Source organism: Microcebus murinus, chromosome 3, assembly GCF_040939455.1.
Source record: "Microcebus murinus isolate Inina chromosome 3, M.murinus_Inina_mat1.0, whole genome shotgun sequence".
Lineage (NCBI taxonomy): Eukaryota > Metazoa > Chordata > Mammalia > Primates > Cheirogaleidae > Microcebus > Microcebus murinus.
The window spans coordinates 51,113,619-51,131,949 of NC_134106.1; the positions used below are offsets into that span (position 1 = coordinate 51,113,619).

General features: G+C 36.3%; 1 protein-coding gene across 5 annotated transcripts in view; it reads left to right on the forward strand.

Annotated features, from left to right (window-relative positions):
• COMMD1 (copper metabolism domain containing 1) overlaps nt 1–18,331 on the forward strand; it is a 137,812-nt gene that overhangs the window by 27,247 nt on the left and 92,234 nt on the right. The window contains exon 2 of one of the 5 annotated variants that reach the window (XM_076000820.1): nt 15,597–16,096. The exons of the other annotated variants lie outside the window; for them this stretch is intronic. The gene's annotated coding sequence lies outside the window, so the exon portion shown is untranslated. The remainder of the gene's footprint in view (nt 1–15,596; nt 16,097–18,331) is intronic. 5 annotated transcript variants of the gene reach the window in all.

An 18,331-nucleotide genomic window follows, 5' to 3' on the forward strand; every position in this document is an offset into this window, starting at 1 on the left:
GGATCATATGGAAAGTATATGTTTAAGAAACTGACAAACTGTTTTGCAAAATGGTCGTATCATTTTACTTTCCTACTTTCCTGACATTTTCAGTTCTTTGACATCCTTGCCAATACTTGAAAAATATTTGGATTTTCTATATTCTTGAGAGTTTTAGGAGTATTTATCTAAGCCTTATTAATCTCTAAGCCAGTTAGAATAGAGCTCTTGTATTAGTTGGGTAATACCATCTGGAAGGAAAATAACATTTATACATACTATATAATGGTGTTATGATGTATATATTGATTTTCGTTCATGGTTCCTGGCTCATAACTCCCATAGTCTCAAAGAGGTCTCTTCTGTTTTTCCTTTTAGAAATTTTATAGTTTTAGGTTTTACATTTTTGTCTTTGATCCATTTTGAGTTATTTGTGTACAGGTATGAGTTAATATTTTTGTGCATTCTCAACAGGGACAAGAATTGATTCTTGGGGAATGAAAAAATACTACTGTTTTTATACATAAAGCACAGATATATCTAGTATACAAATATATAGTTGATCTGTGGTACTAACATTTCATGGTGGGAAGGCACAATTAGGTTAAAAATGTCTGAAAAGCTCTTTAGGGGCATGACAATGAAAAGTTGAAACATGGTCTAAATTAAACTTTTTGCATGTGGGTATACAGTTGTCCCAGCCCCATTTGTTTCCCCCACTGAATTGCCTTATCACCTTTGTTAAAAATCAGTTGGTCATAAATATAAGGGTTAATTTTTGGACTCTAAATTCTGTTCCACAGATATATATTAGATAACTTGGTTATAAGATCACATATAGTAGATAATTTTTAAGATGCTTTAAAAATTAGCACCTCCAAATTAATTCCATATAATTTTTATTTGAAGGACAGTGCTAAATTTTAGTTGAAGGAAGATGGATGTATATATATATATATATATATATATTTTTTTTTTTTTTTTTTTTTTTTTTTTTGAGACAAAGTCTTGCTTTGTTGCCTAGGCTAGAGTGAGTGCCATGGCATCAGCCTAGCTCACAGCAACCTCAAACTCCTGGGCTCAAGCAATCCTTCTGCCTCAGCCTCCCGAGTAACTGGGACTACAGGCATGCGCCACCATGCCCGGCTAATTTTTTCTATATATATTAGTTGGCCAATTAATTTCTTTCTATTTTTAGTAGAGACAGAGTCTCGCTCTTGCTCAGGCTGGTTTCGAACTCCTGACCTCGAGCAATCCGCCTGCCTCGGCCTCCCAGAGAGCTAGGATTACAGGCGTGAGCCACTGCGCCCGGCTGTTTATATTTTTTTCAAATGTAACAATTTGCATCTGAAATTATTATTTTATGGGGAGTCACATCTTCATTCTGAGGGTTCCTGTGTATATGCATTAAATAAATTTGTTTCTTTTTCCTCCTATTAATCAATCTGCTTTATGTCAGGGATATTTTAGTAAACCTTTATGGGGACTGGGCCCTTTACTCCCTACATCAGGTGTCCTCAAACTACAGCCTGTGGGCCACATGCGGGTGTTTTTGCCCATTTGTTTTTTTTACTTCAAAATAAGATATGTGCAGTGTGCATAGGAATTTGTTCATAGTTTTTTTTAAACTATAGTCCGGCCCTCCAACGGTCTGAGGGACAGTGAACTAACCCCCTGTTTAAAAAGTTTGAGGACTCCTGCCCTACATCTTGGTAAAATTTTGGGGAGCCAGGGGCCTTTGATCCCTAGAGTTTGGCATAATTGGCATGATGACCAAAGCTGCTCTGTTCTTCTGGAAAACTGCAATGAAGAGAAACCAGGGCCTGAAAAAGCTGGCAAAAAGGTTACTAATTTCTTACCAGCCAGGCTTCTTATCTTTCTCTTTGTACAGTTTGGTTGAACAGATGGTAAAGATCACTGTCTGTGTGTTTTGATTAATGGGGGAAAAAGATTTGTGTAACTAGTCTTGGTATAATGACGCTGGTGTAGTTTTTGTACTTTGAGATATGAATTCATATTGTTTGAGGCCTTCCCTCCCAGAATGCCATCTCCTTTGTCTTTATCTTCCTGTGTTGTTCATGAAGAGGGATACTAGATAAAGTTCCCTCTATCTTGTTTTATGTCTCTATGTTTTATGATCACCTTTTTCTTCCTTAAGTTATAGTCTTGGGACTTGTTGGTTTCACTTAGAAGGGTACCTTTAATTAAAAAGTTCAAAAACAAAATATATCAGTTGTTTGTCCTGACTAAAATCTGCTCCATTTACCTCTACTCCTCCCTACTCCTTCTCTTTGCCATCTTTGGTACCACATGAAAAAATCTAGAAGTGACCTCTAATGACATAGACCCTAAGGCACTCAGAAAAAAGACACCACTCACCTCCTTTTTTGGGTGTCTTCTGTTTTCTTTATGGAGTCTAAAGAATCATGAACAGATTCCTCTCAGACATAAAACTCTACTTAAACTCTACTTTCTTTTGTATTATGTTACCCTGTTGCTTTGACATTTGAGGATATCAAAAATCACTTTGTATTAAAAAAAATGACCTTGATGTGTATAATAGCTAGCTAGAAAAGAATGACAGTGTTAGTGGCAGCTGTATACAAAGGAGGCTTCTCCTTTCTTTGGGCCTTACATAAGAAAGGGTATAGTTTAAACACCTGGAAAAATGTTTTTGTAAAAACATGTATTGTAAAAAACAGAACAAAACAAAAAACATGTATTGTAAAAATATTGTGTGTATAGTCCCATGGCATCTCTCTCTTGTGGGGGCCTGAGATTGAATGCTACCTGTCTAAATGAAGTTGGTCTTTTTATAAAGTCCTGTGATAAATTCCTATGATTTTATGTGGCTTTGGCATCCATTTTGGTCTTGTGCTATCACACCCAAACTCCTTACAGGGGCTTAGATTTTCTCTCTCTGTGCTTTAAGATGTCCATTAATACCTTGTTTCCTCTGACACTTAGTGAGGGCTTGGGCTGTGTGTGAGACAAGTGAAATTTTGTTTGTTTTGTTCTCAGTGATATGATTTGAATCTACCTATCCTTTTAGACTGGTAAGTTTTACTAGTCTCATGGCTAGTTTTGAAATCAAGGTTGTAGGGTCCATGTATAAGTGTGTATGTCTTCATGTATGCATTGTATATGTCTTTGTCTATTGTCTGTGGTCCCAAATTGGCTTATAAATGAGTACTCATAAATTAAAAAACTAGTCCAAATGTTTTTCAAGTTCATGTGACTTTAGTAATCTTTGGTAAAGATAATTTAAAAATTATTGGTAAAATTGAATAAAAAAAATCTTCAAAATTTAGTTTAGACATTCTTTTTCTAAACATACTGGTCAGACAGGTTTATACTCTTTTAGCTAAATGGTTTAAGGTCATAAAACTGTTGCATGTATAGTCTTATAACTTTAAATTTGAGTCTATAAGCTGTGATAAAACCTAAAAAAACCCCACACTAGCCTGTCTTGGCCCAGCTCTGCTAACAAAGATTAGATACTCCAGACATTGTCTTTTGTCCTGAGTTCTATATCTGACACATAATTAAAATTGCTTACCTCCCAGGTTTTTCATTAAAAACCAGTTGCTAAAAATTAACATTATAATTAACGTGTGATTAAAACTACTACATATAAAAACCCCAATTCTATATACAAACTATATTTTAAAAGGTTATAATTTTTTTTTTTTTTTGAGACAGTCTTGCTCTGTCATCCTATGTAGAGTGCAGTGGAGTCATCATAGCTCACTCTAACCTCACACTGCTGGGCTCAAGCAATCGTTCTGCTTCAGCCTCCCTAGTAGCTGGGACTACAGGCAAGTGCCGTAACACCCGGATAATATTTCTATTTTTTTGTAGAGATGGGGTCTCACTCTTGCTCAGGCTGGTCTCAAACTCCTGAGCTCAAGCGATCTGCCTGCCTTGGCCTCCCAGAGTGTATAAGGTTTTATTAAAATTAACTTTATCATTAATAATATGCTAATACAAGATATAATTTAATTTTCTCTTTTGGGTAAATTTTTCATATGATATTAATAAAAATAAAAAATTTTTTGGCTCACCTTTTAAATAAACTACAAAGCAAAAGAGAGGAACAAAAACAGATTCAGTATCAGGTCCAGCCTCTAGGCGGACTGTTGTCCTGGTTCTCTGGCTCCTTGCTTAGAACATTCATAAGCAGGGCCAGTGCAATGGAGTGACCACAGACAACAAGCAATTCAACACAAACAGCTTTTATTGTAGAAAAAAGGAGCTATACAAAGGGAGAGTACATTCCAGAGAGGAATGGGTTAGTCTGTACAAGTGGAGAAAGATGTTGAAGACTCCCAGGTGATTTTTATTGGCCTGGGCTGGGGGAGGGGTCGTAGGAGGTATGTGATGTTACCAGATGATTGAAATACAAGTATTTTTTCAACAAAGTTGCAGCTCCACAGGTGTGTATGCATCAAAACCTTAAGTTCCTGCTTTTTGAGTTGTTAGCTGCATTTTCCTGAAGTTCCCTCCCCTGCTTCTTTATCCCTAGGAACCACCCACCTGGCCCGTATCTGCCATCTGCAGATTTGGTCCCTGCCTAACAATTCAGTTTACCTCTTTATTAATTTTTCCTTCAGCATGTCTTTATTAGGTCTTATGAAAGATTGTTTGGGAAACAGCTTCCTATTAAAGAATAAAATTTTTGCTTTGCAAAATCTTTAAATTATTTATCACTTTGGCTAAATAAAAGACTTAATTTGTAATAACCTGTGACCCTCCATTGTGACTACTGTTTTAATATTTGACAAACTTTCCAAAATCAAAATTCTATATTCAGTCTTTTTGACCTTAAACAAACTTTTAAAAAAAATTAGAGAGTGACTTCTGGGGGCCCCCCTCTCTTAGGGCCCCAGAACCTCGTCCAGGAGTGTATAATAAAGCCACGTGGTTTGGCCCCCACCAAAAAATATATATATATATTAGAGCTACTAAAAGTCTAAGAGAGATATATTAGGCTTATCTGACATGTTGTAACTATTCAAAGAACTTTGTGAAATACAAAATGGTGTTTAACTTTCTTTGGGTTATATTTATGTAAATCTGTTATGTGTTCCAAAATTATATGAGATTCCTAAAATTCTAGTATATCTTGGTGTATGTTATCAGTAATAATTATGGTTATTATGTAAAATTATGTGACAAGAAAAAAACCAAATTTGTCAATTGTCTCTTTAACCATAACTATTTGTAAGATTTTTTGTCATCTACAGACAATTATTATTTTACTTTGATTCTTCTCAAAAAGTGATTTTTAACTGGCTATATTCCAAAATATACTTCTTCAGAAAAAGTTATAAAAAAGACTACTCTTAAATACAGGTTTCAAGAAACTTTAGAGATCCTACCATTTAGATAGAAAAACTTCCAAAACTTTAATTAAAAAACCGGTGTATTCAGGAAGATTACTAACCCAACCTCAAACAGAACCATCAACTATAGTCAACAAAAATAGCCTAAAGTTGAAACCCTCCCTTTAAAAGCTCTGTGTTTCTACTTATAGTTAGAAAAATAGTACTTGAAGATGTGAGTCTGCCATTTCCTCATTTGCCAACAAATTAATAAATTTCCTTTCCTTCTCCTCAAACCACTTGTCTTTGTTCTTCTAATGTGGCCTTGGGGACAAGTGCTGAGCTTTTGGAGAAGGATTGTTTGTTTTTTAATGCTGAGCCTAGTCCTTTGTTGGTGTGTGGTTTGCAAATGTTTTCTCCCAATCTGTAGCTTGTCCTTTCATCCTTTCCACAGGAGTCTTTGCACAGGACAAAAGTTAATTATGTTGAGGTTGAATTTAAAAGTTTTTTCTTTTATGGATCATGCTTTTTGGTATCAAGTATAAGAACTCTTTGCCTAGTCCTAGATCCCAAAGGTTTTCTTCTATTGTTTTAAAAAAAATTTATAGTTTTATATTTATATATAAGTTTTTGATTTACATTAATTTTTATCTAAGTTGTGAGACTTAGCTTGACATGGTTTTTTTTGTTTGTTTTGCTTGTTTTTAACCTACAAATATCTATTTGTTCCAACACCTTTTGTGGATAGGCTGTCTTTCCTACACTAAATTGCTTTTGCAATTTTGTCAAAAATAAGTTATGCATATTTGTATGGGTCTGTTTCTGTGTTATTTATTCTGTTTTGTTGGTCTGTGAGCACTTACCTTACTACCGGAGGAGGAATATTGGAGAAGCCATGCTTGAACTGAGTCTTTAATGGTAAATAGAAGTTAGTCTGGTGAAATTGGTGGCAGAAGGACATTCCAGATAGTTAGAATAGCAGGAACAGAGGCACTTCGAAAGAAGAAGTATATTGAGATTGCTGGTAGGGGAATTACAAAGAGGTGAGTGTTGTTTGAGTGTCAAGTATTTATTGTTCTTTTCCAAAATTATTTTAGCTATTGCCTTTGGATTTCCACATAAATTTTAGAATAATTTTGTTTACATCTACAAAAAATCTTGCTAGGATTTTGATAGGGATGGTATGTATAGCAATCTGTTTACTTTCTCTTTTCATTTCCTCTCCCCTACTACCACACATTTTGTGTTCATGTGGAATTTCAGTTTCAGATTGATAAGTATTAATACTTAATGCTTAAAAACTGTTACTGGATCATTATATTTCAATCAAGTATATCTTTAGCATGTTGCTGATCTGTATTGACTAGGATACTAGCTGTTTCTCCAAGCTTCCCACCATCAGCCATACCATGTGGGGTCACTCTATGGTTATATACTAGCAGCAACAACTTTGTTAATAATATTCATATGATGAATTACATTTTCATTCAAATTTTTCCTTTCCTCTAATTTCCTAGCCTAAATTTCCTTTGGGTCTCAGCCCCTTGCTAATCTGCAAGGCTAGAATAGCCAAACAGAAATCTGCATCCTGAATTATTTTCTACCCTTATATTAAAGGAGTTTGTGAATATACATGGAGGTGAATATACATGGGAGGATTTTGTAAAGCAGGAAGAAATTGGTAGCTTTAAATACTTTTGGACTTAATGTTGATCTGTAACACTTAGTATTTTTGGTTTAAAAAGTTGTTGAGGTGTTTGTGAGTGCTTGTTAGAACACGAATTCTACTTCAAGGGGTTGTGTTAGATGCTATGTGTTAGATGCTGTGTTTGAACAGATACATAGACACTGCCCTCAAAGATTAGATCTGCTAGGTGACATAGACATGTAAATAGATAATTTCATTTCATTGGTAAATGCAGTTATAGAGATCTTAGGGCATTTGGGGAAGAGAAAGGGAGCACTTACCTTACTACCGGAGGAGGATGTTGGAGAAGCCATGCTTGAACTGAGTCTTTAATGGTAAATAGAAGTTAGTCTGGTGAAAGTGGTGGTAGAAGGACATTCCAGACAGAATAGCCGGAACAGAAGCACTTCAAAGAAGTATATTGGGATTGCTAGTAGGGGAATTACAAAGAGGTGAATGCTGTTTGAGTGTCAAGTTTGAGAGGCAGGAAATTATAAAATAGGCACTAAAAGATAAGCAGGCTTTGTTTTGTTGAGCTTGGACTTGATCCTCAGTGGTTCTCAAACCTCTCTGGCCTAGTGTTCCTTTTTATAGTAAATATTTTCAAATGGCCCTTTATGAAACCCTTGAATGAAATTCTTATATAATTATAATTCATATAAATAAAATTATATAATTTCTAATATGACAAATGTAATATAAAGGAAAAGTACAAGGAATGTAAAATATATAAAGATGTATTGGTAGCTCAGATATTTTAAATGGTATTGCCACTAGTAATGAGATTTTTTTCAAAATGCTTAACATTTTATTTGTAAAGTCCTGACCAAACCAAAGTACGAGTAGTATTAGTTGCCCTCCTGAAAATCTTGATGTTTATTAAAACTGTGGAAAAAATATTTTGTATGTTGTAAAAAAGTTAATTTCTAGGCTCATGTAATTATAAACAGGTTTTTCCACATAATATGAGATAATAGGATGTTGCAAAGTCATGTGGGACACAGGTCAGTTTATTATGTGGGATGTTCTGGATCAAGGATTGGCAAACTGTAGCCCGTAGGTTACGCTGCCTGTTTTTTATAGCCTATGAGCTAAGAATGGTTTTTACATTTTTAAAGAGCTGTACAAAAAGGGAACAATATACAACAGAGATAGTGACACTTTAACAGAAAGTTTGCCAACCTGTTTTTCTTTCTTTTTCTTTTTCTTTTCTTTGACAGAGTCTCACTCTGTTGCCCGGGCTAGAATGCCATGGCATCAGCTTAGCTCATAGCAACCTCAAACTCCTGGGCTCCAGCAGTCCTTCAGTCTCAGCCTCCCGAGTAGCTGGGACTACAGGTATGCGCCACCATGCCTGGCTAATTTTTTCTATGCATGTTTTTAGTTGGCCAGTTCATTTCTATTTTTAGTAGAGACAGGGTCTTGCTCTTGCTCCTCTTGCTCAGGATGGTCTCAAACTCCTGACCTTGATCGATCCTCCCTCCTTGGCCTCCCAGAGTGCTTAGGATTAAGGCGTGAGCCACGGCGCCTGGCCAGCCAACCCGTTTTCTTAAACATTGTGGATGCTTAGCATCCTTAACTCATGCTCACTGGATGTCAACAACACTCCCTCCAGTCAGTGTGAAAGCAAACATAGCCTCCTGCATTTCTCAGGTGCCTCTGGTGAGGCAATACTACCTTGTTGAGAAACACTAGCCTAGTTTATCAGGTTTAATTTTTTATTCTTTGTGACAGAGTTAACGGATAGTAATACATGCATGATATATTTCCATGCTGAGTTCTTGTGCTTGTCATTTTCTTTTTTTCTTCCATTGAAGGAAACAATTAAAATGAGGGAGGAAAGTGTTAATATAAGGATACCTTGAAAACCCAATTTATACTTATAAAAATAAACTTTTATAAATGTCAGTACTTGTACTGCTACTAATAACATATCACTTGCAACTCCCTCATAGTAGAATGTTTTACAACATCCTGACTGATAACCACTGAAGCAAGTAATCCCCAGCCGTGGGAGAGCTATAAACTGGGAAGTGACAGGTTCCTATATTGACATTTTAGATATATAATGTTAATGATTATATAGAAGATAGACTTGAGGAGGTCCAAGCTTAGTTCAGGTACAAGATAGTGAGGGCCTCTACCAGGTAGTAGGAACAGAGCAAAGGGGACATATTATTAGAGAATAATTTCAGATATAAAAATCAGTAGAACTTGATAATGGAAAGATTATAGTTATTAGTTTTTAACGTTTGCTGCCTATTAGAATCACTTTGGAAGCTTTTAAACAATACCAGTGCCTGGGCCCCCGTCTAGAATTTCTAGAAATCAGAATTTCTGTGATGAGATCTGGGCACTGATATTTTAAAATTGTACCTCAGGATTCTAGTGTGCAGCCAGTGTTGAGAACTACTAATTCAAGTTGCAGAGGAGAGAAAATAATCAAGGATAAGGAGCAGGCTGCCAACTTGGGCTACCAGTAGGTGGAGGTGGTGTGCTTTGAACCATGGTAGCTATTCAGATATTTCTTGAATTAAATGAAAATTGATGACCTTGAACTCAAACCAAAATCAATTCCTCATTTAACTTTTGATTGTTCTTAATTTGGACAAATTGGCCCCAGTTCAAGATATTATTGATGAAAACCAAAATAACTTATATCACAGGTGAAGTTATTATATCAGAATGGATGTCTCTTGATACAATTTGAAGTAAAGAATGATACAGATCACCTGGGTTTGCCGTGAGATTGTGAAGCAAGGTGCCAGGAGCAATAATTTGACTTAATTATAGTATGCTATACAAATTAATAGTATTTCTATTGATTGGTATAGCCAGGGGTTTGGGGTCCTAATATCTGGTACATAGGTAGGCATTCAGTAAATGTTTATTGTGAAATATCTTTAATGTACCAGAAAGTTGTAATATTTACCATATAATTTACTTGTATTAATGGAGAAGTGAAAGGTAGTTTGTCTTTCAGTTTGTCCCCAGTCCTACTGCCTCTATGTATACTCTGCTTGCACATTTTCTACGCTTTACCATTCCTCTGTTCCCATCTATTCCTGCTGCTACCTATTTTAGTCAGGACCCTTGGTTCCAAATAATAGGAATACAGCTTAAACTATCTTGAACAGTAGATGGAATTTTTGAGTGCCTACGGATGGTAAGGGTGCTGACAGCATACATAATAGCAGGGAGGCCTGTAAGAACCAGGAACTTGGGGACAATAGAACAGGGGTATAACCCCATTAGAACCTATCTCATCTCTGCTTGGCTTTATTCTTTTTTATTGCAATCAGGCTTTTGCCAAAGGGTCCAAGAAAATGGCTATCTATAACCCCAGCCTCACATCCTCTGGTACCGTGACCCCCCAAAATACCATTTTTCCTTCTGCTCTAAATTGGGAAATTGATTTGGATGAATCAGTGTGCTCAGAAAAAGGAGACTATAATTTGTCTGATTTGTAGTTTATGTTGGCTCACATGGCCAGGAGAGAATAGGGATATACTAAAGAATAGGCAAGGGAAAACCTGCCCTAGGACTAAATTATTAGCTGTCGCTATCCTCCAACAGCAGTGCCCGACCTTTTTGGCACCAGGGACTGGTTTCATGGAAGACAATTTTCCCACAGACAGGGCTGGGGGGTTGAGGGGGCAGGAGGGGTTGGGGGGGCAGGAGGGGTTGGGTGGAGGTGGAGCTCAGGCAGGGAGAAACTGATGTGAGGGATTGCTGCTAACCTCCAGCTGTGTGCCGTCCTAGCGTTTCCTAATCCTAAATTTCATGGAAGACAATTTTTCCCTCGGGTGGGAGGCGGATGGTGGCAGGGCCGGGGAAGGGGGCCGGGAGGGAAGGGTAGGGAGAAGGGTGGCAGAGCTCTGTGGCCCAGTCCCTAACAGGCTACAAACTGATGCAGATCTGCAGCTGGCCCAGGGGTTGGGGATTGCAGCTCTACAAAGCTCCATTGCTTCAGCCATCTGATGATTTTCCCACTTTGATCCACCTACTTACTGTTCTCATATTCAGCTTTCTAAACCACAGCTTGTGTATGATTACCAGTTACCTAGCCTTTAGTGGCTCCCCCTTGCCTATAATAATATCTAAGCTTCTGTGTTTTGGTATACTCTAATCTGTCTCCAAACTGCCTTCTCAATCTTATGTCTGTTTTCCTGTTCACTGTTAAACTGGACTAGTTAGCCCTCTAGGTTTTAATAACATTTATATATTCCTCACCGAATCAGCCAAACCTTAAGTAGAACGTTTCTGGTGATACTTTTCATATTGTTTGATGTGGTAGAGTCTCTGAAGGCTAACTACTGAAGCATTGTAGCTGCTCCTTAGATATTGGCATCTCTGTATCATTCTTGGCTGAATGTATCACTTTAGATTTTTCTCATTAGTGATACTGAGTCTATTTCTCTATATAGTCACTTGTGACAACTAATCAGAGGGAAACATGGCTTAACAGTTAAGAGGCTTTGGCTTTGGACTTATCTCACTGAGCTTTCAGTAAAATCAGTTTGCTTCTCTATGCTTCAGTTTCCTTTTCTATAAATTGAGAATAAAGAGAACTGTAATACTTCTGACCACCTCATTGCCTTTGAAAATGGATTATGAGGTTCAAATGAAGTAATACAGGCATATCTTGGAAATATGGTTTGGTTCCAGACCACCGCAGCATGGTGAATAACTCAATAACGCAATTTACATGAATTTTTTGGTTTCTTTCTTTTCTTTCTTTTCTTCAGGGTCTTGCTCTGTTGCCTGGGCTAGAGTGCAGTGGCATCATCATAGCTCACTGCAAACTCAGATCCTGGGCTAAAATGATCATGCTTCAGCCTCCTGAGTAGCTGGAACTACAGGTGCACTAATTTCTTTTTAAAGTTTTTTTTGTAGAGATGGGGTCATACTGTGTTGCCTTGACTGTTCTCAAACTCCTGAACTCAAGTGATCCTCCCACCTTGGCCTCCCAAATTATAGGTTTGAGCCACCCTGCTTGCCCAAATGTTTTGGTTTCCTTGTGCATATAAAAGTTATGTTTATATTATAGTTTACTAAATGTATGATAGCATTATATCTAAAAAATATACATACCTTAATTAAAAAATACCTTATCACTAAAAAATGCTAACAGACATCTGAGCCATCAGTGAGTTATCTTTTTTGCTGGTGGTGGGTGTTGCCTTGATGTTGATAAATGCTGATGGATCAGGGTGGTGATTGTTGAAGGTTGGAGTGGCTGTGGCAATTTCTTAAAATAAGATAACAATGAAGTTTGTCACATCAATTCACTCTTCCTTCCATGAAAGATTTCTCTGTAGACCAAGATGCTGTTTGATAGCATTTTACCCACAATAGAATGTATTTCAAAATTAGAGTCAGTCCTCTCTAACCCTGCTGCTGCTTTATTAACTAAGTTTATATAATATTCTAAATCCTTTGTTGTCATTTCAATAATGTTCACAGCATCTTCACTAGGAGTAGATTCTATCTCAAGAAACTACTTTCACTGGGAGCTGTGGCTTGCACCTATAATCCCAGCAATTTGGGAGTTGAGGTGGGAGGATTGCTTGAGGCCAGAAGTTTGAGGCTGCAGTGAGCTGTGATTGTGCCACTGTACTCCAGCCTGGGTGACAGAATAAGACCTTGTCTCGTAAAAAAAAAAAAAAGAAAGAAAGAAAAAAAAAAAAAGAAAGAAAAGAAACCATTTTCTTTGCTCATCCATGAGAAGCAACTCCTTATCTGTTTGTTTGATTATGAGATTACAGCAATACAATCACATCTTCAGGCTCCACCTCTAATTCTAGTTCTCTTGCTATTTCCACCACATCTACAGTTAACTTACTTCACTGAAGCCTTGAATGCCTCAAAGTCATCCATGAGGGTTGCTATCAACTTCTTCCAAACTTCTATTAATGTTGATACTTTGACCTTATCCTATGAATCACTAGTGTTCTTAATGGCATCTAAAATCATGAATCTTTTCAAGAAGATTTTCAATTAATTTTTCCCAGATCCATCAGAGGAATTGATATCTCTGGTAGTTATAGCCTTCTGAAATGTATTTCTTAAAAAAAAAAAAAAGTCGAAATTACTCTTTGATCCATGGGATACAGAAGGGATATTGTGTTGCAGGAAAAGATTAATCTTCTTGTATTTCTCCATTAGAGCTCTTGGGTAATCAGGTGCATTGTCAATGAGCAGTTGGCTTAAAATATTCAGTAAAGCATGCTGTAAACAGATGTTCTGCCACCCAGACTTTGTTGTTACACTTATGATGCACTGGAAGAGTAGATTTAGCATAATTCTTAAGAGTCCTAGGATTTTCAGAATAGTGAATGAAAAATTGGCTTCAACTTCAAGTCACCAGCTGCATTAGCCCCTAACAAGAGAGTCAGCCTATTCTTTGAAGCCAAGTATTGACTTTTCTCTAGCTACGAAAATCCTAGATTGCATCTTCTTCCAATATAAGACTGATTTGTCTACATTGAAAATCTGTTGTTTAATGCAGGGATGGAGAATCTGTGGCCTTAAGGCCACATGTGGCCTTCTGGGTCCTTAAGTATGGTCTTTTGATTGAATCCAATTTTACAAAACAAATTCTTTTATTTTTATTAATAACATTTCTATTCAACTTTTACATATTTTATTTCTAAAATGAGCATATTTAAAATACCAAAGAGTAAAATAAGTTTTAATGAAATCATCCTCCCAGATTGACCAGCACAGTTAGAACATTAGTAAGCCATAAAGGCTAAATTGATAGCTGCTACACTCATGAATTAGTTCTAACTCCCTTCACTGGACTGGCACCACTACCACCTGAGGCTGGTTGGTGAGAGTTTATGGGGGTCAAGTATTCAAATTGATTATCAGCTTTTGACAGTGGTGCACTGTGTTTCTGTTTGAAGTGGAATTTGTGAATAGTTGCACAGCTCGCAGTGTTTTTTAATTCTGTCTGCTTAATAGCCTATCATGTCAAAGACAAGAGAACACTGAAGGAAGAAAACATATTTTTAAATGAGGATTGGGAATTGCAGTATTATCTCATTTCTGCTAAAGATAAGATGACTGCTTTATGATACTGCAATATCAACATTAAAGAAATTCAATGCTCATCAGCATTTTAACATGCATAGAGGCCACACATATTTTAAATTAGAGGGAGAGGCATGAAAGGTTATATTGCAGAAATTAAAAAATGGAAAGCAAAAGCCAAGACAGTTATTTCAGGCAGCAATAAGACCTGGAAATAATGTCACTGAAGCAACTTATAAAGTAGCTTATATACTCAAGGAAAAAGGGAAGCCATTCAGTGATACAGAAATTGTGAAAGAATGTATTGCAGAAGTTATAGAATGCTTAGACCCCAATAACGTTTCAAAGTACAAACAACTGCCTCTTTCCAGGAGAACCATAACTGCATGAATGAGCCTTCAACTTAATGGAACAACTTCATGCAATAAAAGGAAAATATATATTATTCATTTGCTTTGGATGAATCAACTGATCCTACTGACTCAGCGCAGGTTTTATACTTCATTCAGATCATAACAGAGGATTTTCTTTGATACAAAGAATTACTCAGTTTGGGCACTGTTGTGAACAGAACATGGGAATAGATATCTTCAGTGGAGGAATAGATATCTTCAATAACTTTCAAGATAAATGTGAAGTTGGACTGAATTTGTTAAATTTAGTGAGCATATGTACAGATGGTGACTTTCCATGACAGGAAAACATGAAGGGTTTATTGCACATGTAGAAAAAGTATTAACTGATCCAGATGCTCTCATTTCTTTTCCTTGTATCTTTCATCAGCAAAATCTGTGTTAAAGCTTCTATTTTAAGTGACACTTTGCACGGTTATAAGTATTGTTAACTATATTCATGCAAATGCAACAGGCATTGTCAGTTTCATAACCTGTCAGTTGAACTATGAGGTATTGAGTGTGGATTTGCCATATCATTCTAAAGCAGGGGTCCTCAAACTTTTTAAACAGGGGACCAGTTCACTGTCCCTCAGACCATTGCAGAGTGCACATTGTGGGCCTGGGACAAGTCGGCTGCTAAGCAGGACAGGCAGCTGCAGTAAAAACACCTGGCAGGCCGGATAAATGTCCTTGGTGGGCAGCATGTGGCCTGTGAGCCATAGTTTGAGGACGCCGGTTCTAAAGTGTGTTGGCTATTCCAGGGACAGGTGTTAGCCAAAATTTTATCTCTGTGAGAACAGATAAATTTTATGAAGAGCAGAATTAGCAATGTGAATTATTGAAAGATTTCTGTAGAAATGCAGCATTTCTCTGTGGTATCATGTCAAATCAAAACAACTTGAATATTTCTTTGCAAGGTAAAACTAAGTCTAGATATGATATGTGGCAAAACTTATAAGCATTTTGAAAAAAAGCTATCTTTTTTCAAAACACTTCTTCAAAAGGAAATTTTGGATGAACATTTTTCCAGTTAGCAAAGGCCATTGATGAGCAAGATGATATATGTGAATAATTTGAAGAATATACAACTGTTATTAGAATTATTAATTGGAGAATACAGTGAAAGTTTCACTGACTTTTTTTTTTTTTTTTTTTTTTTTTTTTAATTTTAAGGAACCAAGTTTTCTGCTAAGTTTCACTGACTTTTGAGAATCATGACATCACACTCAAATTAGCATCTCAGCTTCACCTAAGTTGATATCATCAAGGCACCTAAAGAACTACAAATCGAATTGATTGAGCTCTCAGTAGATGACATTTTAAAGTCATTGTTTGTACCACTGTTAGTATCACTGAGGACAAGGAAAAAAAAGTAAAAAAAAAAAAAAAAAATAAAGTCATTGTTTGATGCTAAGAAAGATCCAATTGAAATATGGACAAATGCAGTAAATACCCATGCCTTTGGGCAACATGCCCAAAAAATACATTCTTGCTTTTCAACCACTTATTGCTGCAAATCTAAATTCTCCTACCTAACCCAAATCAAGACACCCTTAAGGTCACAAATAACTATACCCATCTAGAGGATCAGCTGCAACTGTGGACCTCCATGCTGCAATCAAATATTCACATTGCTTTCCAACAAAAAGCAGACACAACGAAGTCATTAAAAGGTTAGTTAACTTTAAAATTAACAAATAGTTTTTATTTTTTGAAATTATTAAGTACATAGTAGTTAGATTTTTTACAAAATAATGTACATTATAAAGTATATGTAATTGAAGCTTCTTGAATGTGGCCTCATTTGATTACAGCTAAATTAATGCGGCCTTCCATCATGAAAAGGTTTCCCAGCTCTGGTTTAGTGTAACAACCTTCATCAATGATCTTAGCCAGCTCTTCTGGATAACTTGCAGCTTCTACATCAGCACTTGCTGCTTCACCATTAAGTTTTATGTTATGAAGACAGCTTCTTTTTTTTTTTTTTTTTTTTATTTTTTTTTATTTTTTATTTTTTTGAATTTAGGCCCATTCATGTACTTGTATTAGACAGCTTCTTTTTTTAAACTTCATGAACCAACCATCTTTTAGCATCAGAGTTTTCTTCTGCAGCTTCTGCACCTCTCTCACCTTTCATAGAATTGAAGAGAATTAGGGCCTTTGGATTAGGCTTTGGCTTAGGGAATGTTGTGGTTTAATCTTCTATCCAGACTGCTAAAACTTTCTTCATATCAGCAATGAGGCTGTTTTGCTTTCTTATCATTTTTGTGTTCACTGGAGTAGCACTTTCAGTTTCCTTCAAGAACTTTTCCTTTGCATTCACAACTGGGCTATTTGGCACAAGAGGCCTAGCTTTTGACCTATTTTGCCTTTCTCATTAAGCATAATCATTTCTAGCCTTTGATTTAAAGTGAGAGATATGCAACTCTTCCTTTCCCTTGAACACTTAGAGGCCATCATAGGGTTATTAATTACCTAATTTCAATTTTGTTATGTCTCAGGCAATAGCGAGGCCTGAGAAGGGTGGCAAGGTTGATCAATAAATCAACATTTATTAAGTGTGCTGTCTGCTATGGGTGCAGTTCATGATTCCCTCAAACAATTATAATAGTAACATCAAAGATCACTGATCATAGAACACCATGACAAAATATGATATAACAGTAATGAAAATGTTTGAAATATTGTGAGAATTCCAAAATGTTCCAAAAATGTTGCAGAAAGACAAAAAGTGAGTGCATGCTGTTGGAAAAATGGGACTGATAGGCTTGCTTGATGCGGAGTTGCCACAAAACTTAAATTTGTACAAAAATGCAGTATCTGTCAAGTGTAATAAAATGAGATATGTCTGTAGTTGTGAAAATGCTTTGAAATGTTAAAAAGTACTATGTAAATTTAAGGTACTTTATAGTACTTGAGCTGATAGCTATTGTGTTTTCTTGGATGCTAGAATGGAGAACGCAGATTCAATGGCAATTAAGTTTTTAAAATTTATGAAAAAGTACAAAGTAGTATATAATTTCAGAGTAGTATTGTTGTGAATGGACTATTTGGCTGAAGATGGGCTTCAAAGCTAAAATAATACATTCATTTAACACAATTTATTTTGTGCTTCTTATGGACAAGGCTTTGTACCATTGTCGTACATTAAACCATCCCTGGCTATAAGGCACTATGAAATTATGTAAGATTTCATCAGAGAACCATTTAATTTTATTCTTTTTATTATTATTATTGTTATTTTAATTTTAGGGATAGGGTCTTACTGTGCTGCCCAGGCTGTACTCAAACTCCTGAGCTCAAGTGATCCTCTAACCTCAGCCTCCTGAGTAGGTGGGACTGCAGCCGCGTGCCAATGCACCTACCTTGTTTTATTATATAAAAAATTTTTCATTCTTTTTCCCTTCGTGGAACTGGATATTTAAAAATTAGATTCTAGTTACTGATACAGTTTTAGAGTGACATGGAATTTTTAATAGTAGCTTTTCTGTTATTTGATGTTTGCAAAGGGAGTGTTTTTGTACTTTTACTGTTACATGATGGCCTTGTATTATTATTATTATTATTATTATTATTATTATTATTATTATTATTTTGGAGAGAGAGTCTCACTCTGTTGCCTGGGCTAGAGTACAGTGGGGTCCTCATAGCTTGCTGCAACCTCAAACTCCTGGGCTCCAGTGATCCTCCTGCCTCAGCCTCCCAAGTAGCTAGGACTACAGGTGCACTAATTTTTTTTTTTTTTAATTTTTTTGTAGAGTCGAGGTCTCTTATGTTGCCCATATTGGTCTCTAACTCCTGACTTCCAGTGATCCTCCTCCATTGGCCATGCAAAGTACTAGGATCACAGGCTTGAGCCACTGCACTTGGCCTGATGACCTTTTTTGAAAGCTTATTTCACTGGTTTA